The following is a 7,724-nucleotide window of genomic DNA, read 5'->3' on the forward strand; positions in this document are numbered from 1 at the left end:
CCATCCACATCCACCCATCCATCCACCCATCCATCCATTCATGGCGTGCATGTGTGGCAAGGGAATCATCTGGTCTTACTTTATTTTCATTATACACTTTTCCCCTCAAGATCATTCAATTTATTCAACTATTCAATTACTCTGATTGTTGGTATTGAGGCCCTTTAGCTGCCCTGGAAAACAATGCAGATAAAAATGCTCTTAACCTGTCAGCAAAGGGCAACACAATTAGAATAATTGACGGATGCAAAATGCAGAAAGAAAAAAAAGATGCGAGCGCGCACATCTGGTTTAGCGGGACGCTGAATGATGTGCTGCGTTTTCTTCTTGTTAAACGGGGGGAAACAAATGAATGAATGAAACAGTCCACATCTGGACCTACTGGGCGTTTTTTTTAAAAAAATATATATATCAACTGCGCTATATATTCTTAATACTGACAAAAGATGTCTGAAGTCCCTGACACATCAGTACAATTTAACCTTATATCAAAATCACGCAACAATGCAAAGACACACAAAGAGAAGCAAGCGAATGAGAAAGAAACACCTAATGATTACAATAAAGCACTTTCTGAGAGAGGTGAGATGACTGATCTCAGGCTATATGAAGGTGTTGCTGTAAGGTGGGGGGGGACAGTGGAGAGGAAGCGGCTCTCGGGCAATAATTCAAGCAGAGGGCGACTCCTTTGCCACCGCCGTTGACCCAGCCACCTCTAATTAGATCTAATATTTCAGTGGACGACTTCATTGACATCTGCGATTCACAGATCCATCTTGGAGCAGGCAGTCAGAAATACAGAAACGCATCAGTCTATGCAGGATGAGCAGACTTATGTGTGTGTGTGTGTGTGTGTGTGTCACTGTCAGCTGTAACTCACTGCAGCAGGCCCGGTTTACCACGAGCCAAAACACAAAAATATTTAACGCACTGAAATGATTGTTCCTATGTGAGCAAACACTGGATTTAAGCATTTAACTTCTGGAATATTTTGCACAGGTCACTCGACCTATTTTACGCAGGTTATTCGAAAATCAAAACACAAAAATAAAATATCAAATGAGCACAAGAGTAAAGCCACCATCACACCGCGCATGAGCTGCGTTAATATCACCTTCGGTTTGTGTGCAGCTGACTTCAAAACAAAAATATCCACTGCAACGAATGTGCGCAATAAAATCAAAAACATGCTTTATACGTGAGTGACTTCACTTCAGAAAGGTGCACATCATGTCAGACAAAATGAACATACGGCAGCACAGTGCAGACCCACCTGAGCTCCACAACCCGCGGGTGATGTGGTGATCTGAAGGCAGGCTGTCTCTTCCTCATCTTCCTCCTCCTCCTCCTCCTCCTCTTCCTCCTCCTCTTCTGCTTCTCCTGCATGCCGCCGAGTAGCGTTGCTTTGTTTTGTTTTGTTTTGTTGTTGTTCCTGTTGAAGCTCGCAGAGAAACAGCAGCAGTCAGTCCGCACTTTGTCCGTCATCCACTGACAAAACATTAGGCAGCAATGGCACCGTCTTCCTAACCATTTGGTCCGAAAGCAGGAGCGGAACAGAGAGAGGGAGAGAGGCGCAAAGCGAGGGGAAAACCTTAGGAGAGAGCACGGAGGAGAAAATTAAATTGCACTTGGGGGGCAAATTCTATTAGGGAATAGTTATTGTCTCCTGACAGCTCCTGTCCATTTGGGTAATTAGTAGAAGAGATTGGTTGAACAAACCAAATCTATTCCCGTCAGAAATGATATTTTCCAATTCCCTGATTGAACCTGACCCTGTCGTGTTAAGACGAGGCTGTAATAGGCTCATTTGATTCGAATAACTACTACAACATTCCGGCCAAGCCTGCCTGAAAAAAAAAAAAAACGAGACTTGAGTGCGATTTTTGTAAAATAACCTGAGAGAGGTGTATCATGATTATCAAAACAAGCTGGCTTGGCTTTTACATGCTGCACCTATCACAAACATGATGTAGAAATGTAGGCCGCGTACTCAAACTGTGATCAAATTAAACACGAGGAAGCAAAACAACCGGCTTTCGCTGCAAGAAAACTGGTGATATTGGCAGAGGCGTTGTGGCTCTGTATTCAGAAATAAACTGCATTAGACTGCAGAACCCGGATGACCCATATGTTGCAATCAAGACAGCATGGAGAAGGTGGAAGAGGTAGGCTAATGTTTTTCTGTTTTGTTTGTTGTTTTTTTGCAGAAATCTCTCTGGACAGCACAGATATAATTCTGGTATATTCAGGCCAGTTTAATTTGAAGTCCTGTGATTCATTGGCACCTGTCCAAAGGGTCGCCCTGCCTGCATGCTGCCCACTGCATGCTGGGATAGTCTCCAGACCCTCACCACCTTCATCACATTAGCCTGGGAAGAAGTTGAATGAAATCGTGGACCTTACACTGTGCACAGAGAGTTTTAATAATGAAACATTCCTTTATGAGGACCTTTAAGTTCAACTGTCATCGTGCCTATTGATCCGAGACCCCGAAGACAATAATGTCTGCATCAATACAAAAACAGTCTCTAAAAACTATGTAACTGAATCAGCAAACATAAGTGCAAAATGCTGGTAAGGGTTGGCAAAAGTTTGACCTAAGGGGAATCTAAAAATCTTAAATTTTTGTATGTGCTGCTAATCTCAGAGGACTGACTGACAGCATCTCAAATTATTAACAAACTTGCCTGCTATCTGATATTTTTTGCATTTATTGCTAAGAAATGAAATACACAACTTGTTGTTAAAGCGTTACCCTCTAAAGCACTACATTCTGCTATTTCTATTTAAGACAACAACTTATTTCAGATGACTGGAAGCCCCTTCTATTAGCAACAAACGACTTAAACAAAATGCACCAAAAACCCTTTTCACAAGCGCAAGATTTTCCTTTGAAAAACAGGAGTGAATCCTCCCACTTTAGTAACGGGAGCTGTGTCAGCTGAGTGAATTAAAACGATGTGACTGACAAGTGCTGGATCTTCTCCAGCTTCATTACCCACATTTCCTGTAAGCTATATGCTAACACTGGAGGCAAAGGAGAAGGAGGTGGGGTTTGAGACCAGGGTGTATAAGATCAGAACAGACAGACAGAACAGAAAAAGCAAAGGTCAGATTTGTGTTGAAATTAAAACGGTGCAGTCGAGCTTATTATCAAAGCCTAAACACAGCTGATAGTAGGAGGTTATTGATTCCCCCTCCCTCCTGTCTGCACTCCTTCTGCTCTTTCTGCTGTGCATGGATGAACCACAAGGACTTCCAGTTTGCTAAAATCAGAGTTTCTTCACCTTCGCTTTTTTAAAACACAGAATGCTAACACTGGACCATTGGAGAGAACAGAGTCACGCAACTGGACAGACTGTGATTATGCAGGATCAGAGGGAAACTAACAGATAAATACACACTTTGGTTTTCATTCGGTTGAATACTGGTGGATGGGCAGTGACAGTGAACACCCCTGTTCTCCTTGGTACAAACACCATTCCAACAAGCTGATGGTGAGGTGAGATGTTTAGGAGATCAGCACACGTGAAAGGAGGAGGGGCAGTAAAATGAGATGGATCTGACCCTATTTGACTCCGTCCTTTAAAAGGCTTAATGTTTAAAACCGAAAGGGGATCTGGCTTAGTTCGGATGTGATATATACCGATACCATATATTAACCTCTTTTTCATAATTTATTCACCAGAAACCCCCTTCCCCCCTCCCTCTGTCCACAGCAGGAAGCTTTATAGTATTATTAAAGTCAGAAAGAGAGATGACAGAAAAATGCATCAAGCCCCTCCTGCATTTTAATATCAATACCAGAGGGGTAATAAACATCGAGGCAGAGAGCATACAGGAGAGGAGCGACTATAAAACCCTACATTGTCTAATTTATGGAAGACAACAACAGGGCAGCAAGGTGAGGTTTTTACCCTTCAGTCTGTGGTTTTGTAACACAACAATGTCTCAGTGCACAATGTTTGTTTGGCAGCGAACAACCACTCACACACACACGCACATGCACATACACACAAAAGTTTTGAAGAAAGTAATCTGTCCTGTTACATTGTACCTGGAGGAGCGATGATAGAATTGACAATTTCTGTAAACTGGTAATGTTTCCTGGAGAAGTCAACCTGTTCCGGAGGTTGTGGTCAAATAACAAAAGCATAAGCAGATGTGGTCCTCATTTATCATGGAAATGCAGATATTTACAGGTGTGTGCAGGTATGTCTTTCTCCTTTTGCTGTCTTGGGCTTCAGAGTTTGCACTTCACTTTGGAAACAACAGTTGCAACTCTGGATAAAGACAAAGATGGAACCTTTAGTGTCCCTGGTTGTACACAGACATTAAAGGGAAAACCTGCATAAATAAGTGGAGAAACCCAACAAATGCAGATGGTTCTCTGAAGGCTCTAGAGTCCTTTAATTTACCTTGTAGCAGCAGTGGAACAAGTCCTCTCTGTCATTTAAGCTACAACAAGAACCACAGTGTGCGAATGTTTGATTTTACTGAAGTAAAAATATGAATGAGTTAGCATTAAAAAAGAGGCACCAAAAGTAAAAGTACTCACTGAATCACAGCTGATTTTGGATTTATATATCATATTATTATATATAATTATTGATATGTTAATGTGCAGATCATTTTAATATTGAGACTGGTAAAACTATGGCTAATTTTAACTACGTAATCAACAATAACATAGTAATATAATCATATATTAGTTGATTATATTATGTATTAATATTCTGCATTTAATGTAGTTAAAAGAACAATATTTGCCTCTTAAGCGTAATGGAGTTTAAGTACAAATAAATGTCTTAAATAAATGAAGGTTAAGTACAGGCCTACCTCAAAATTGCAGTCTTCTTATGTACAGCTGAGTAAATGCACTTAGTTTGCTGCTTTGGAGTACAGATGTGCAAGTGAATTCAGGTGTATTATTATTTTATTGTCATACATATTTCATTGAATGTTTATTAAATGTGATGTATGTTCAGATTTCACATAAAAGTGTGTGTAATGGTGATATTGCAAATGTTTTTCTTAATGTGTGGAGTATAAGTAGGACCAGGAGATGATTAGCGTAGCCTACTTTAGCATGAAGACAGGGAGGAGGGGAAAAATCACTCTGTCCAGAGGTTAAAAGAAACCAGCCCAACCAGCGCATCTACATCACATTAATTAACACATCTTGCTTGTTAAATTTGCAGGTGCTGTTTTTATTGAAGCTTTTTGAATACGATTAGTTTGCTGCTAGCCATGCTAACAATTGTGGTAGCTCCCTGAGGCTAATGTGTTGCTAGCAGGCCTGCAGCTTCATGAATAACCTCACAGTTGGATTAAATGTTTATTTAGCCTATTTTATTCACTGTAATCCTGATTACTGGGTGTATATTTTTACTAGATTAATTGCTGTGTTATACTTTATATATTAAATGTTGTTCTGTAACTACAACTCCTCCATATTATGTCATTAGGCTGTCTAAAAGTCTGCAGTTTCATCAATAACTTGTTCAGTATTTTTCTGTTGTTCTGTTGCATTAGATACCCAAAATTCCTGCACATAAACTTAATAAAAGTGACTCTGCTTCTGAATTCAGATAAAGAACACAAACAGCTCTGAATGCGTTTTGATTTACATTTGAAGCCTCTGTCCTCAGTGTGAACCACTCACCTCAGCCTTGGCAGAGCTGCAGACAGATATTACACTTCTGCCAACTTCCTCATTAACTATCATTAGTCTGAACCAGCATAACACTTGCAGCTCAGAGGCTCAAGGCACGTAATAAAGGGCTTCTGTAGAGTAAGCAGCACAAAGCATCGCGACTCCAATCCTATAACAAACACAGGTAAACATTTAAACAGATTAACAGATCAGATTTGTGGGAGAAAAGTGTTTCAATCAAAAACAAAAAGACAAATCGTGGTTTAATTGAATAACAAAATGTATTTCTTTGATTCAAATTGAGCCCTAGCAAAGGTCAACAAAAAGCAGGCAGCGTTTACATTACATGCCAGATATAATGGAATAAATAGCAACTGGATACACAGAAAAGTTTGAGAACCAACAGTTTCCCAAGCAGGAAAAAAAGAGAAAAAACAGCCCACCCTGATATTAAAATTTGCCATTTGATATACTGGATAATGTTTGAAAAAGGAATAAATAACTTGCCGAAGCTTTCCAGTGACAAACTGTGCTTTTTTCAATCCATTCTGGCAATCATAATGTGTCATTGAGGATCTAATTCAAAGTATCTGAGAGTTTGATTAAGTCACAGAACCACAGCTGCTCAGCCTTGATGCTCCCCTGCTTTAATGTAGGGCTATTAATCAGCCTATTGTGCATGTGAGTGTGTGTGTGCATGTGTGTGAGAGTGTGAGTGTGTGTTGCTAGAGGAATCGACTGCCTTAACTCAACTAATTCACCATCAAAACCTGCCACATTGCTGATGCTGGAAATGTAGCTTGGATCAAAATGGAGTGAGGTTTCGAGTGAGATCAGGGTGTGTGTGTGTATGTGTGTGTGTGTGTGTGTGACAGGCTGGGTGGTGTGAAGGTAAGGGGCAGGAGTCAGGGGAATTCAAGCCAACGTTCCAGGAAACATGAAGCTCAAGATCAAGCATCGGCTGTCTCTCAGATGGGCTTGTTGTAATCCGGACGACATCAAACCCTCGTACTCCATCCGTCCGTCCATCAGTTTATCCCCCACACACACACAGTTCCGTCTTTCATCCACCTCACCCGACCATCTCACCCATGCTACCCAGCCTCCTGCCCGCCCCCTGCGGAGCACACCTCCAAGTGTACGAAGGAAGAAGCCCCACGAAAGCCGATTGCGTTTTAATAAAGTTTATTATCTGCGAGGAGCTAATCCTCGGGGGTAATCTCTCCCCTCTAGTCCTAAAGGAAAGCTGGATTACTCACTTGCTATAATCCCAATGAAATTGTTAGGATTTAGCTTGTGGCGCACAGCAGATGGCAACAGGCTTTTTCCTTCAACACTGCATGCTTTAACCCCTCAACCCCCTATCCCCCCTGCCCCTCCATTTCTAGATGTAACACTCCTGGTAGTCCTTGCCTCATGTCCTGCTAGCCTTAATCAAAACAAAAAAACAAACAGAAACTTGTTTTTGCCAAACCTGCAACCAATAACATCTGGGAGGCTCTGAAAATATATTTTGACTTCTGTGACAATACAGATGGGATCAAGGTCTCTCCAAGTCTCCATTATATTGTCAAAATAAAGTGTGATTGACAGGCATTTAATTCGACCTACCTGAACAAATGCAAGGTATCAGTGACTGATCAGAGCATTGAAAAAGCAGTGAGTCCTTATCAAAAATAATTTTATTGATTCAGACAGAAGGAAAAAGGAAAACACAGTGTTTTGAGATGAGTAGCCAAAGCTTGACATCAGGGACACAAGCCAAAAACAAATCCTGCTTATTCCAAAACCTCGTCCAGTGTGAACATATGTGTCACTCCACAACACTTCACAGACAACCAGAGTAGCTGTTATGTGGACTCAGCAGTGTGATGTAATATTCAGAGATGTGACATAATGCTCAGTGTAACGTACAGTAAACTCTGGAGAAAGTCAGAGTGGACCTGCTGGTCCAGTCACAGTGTTCAACAATATAATGCAACCGTCAGGCGTTCAATGAACCGGAAAAACCCATAAAGCATTCAGGGACTGCTTTAAAATAACAAAAAAAAGAAAAAGAAAATAAATC

This window comes from Scatophagus argus, chromosome 6 (genome assembly GCF_020382885.2).
Source record: "Scatophagus argus isolate fScaArg1 chromosome 6, fScaArg1.pri, whole genome shotgun sequence".
Classification (NCBI taxonomy): domain Eukaryota; kingdom Metazoa; phylum Chordata; class Actinopteri; family Scatophagidae; genus Scatophagus; species Scatophagus argus.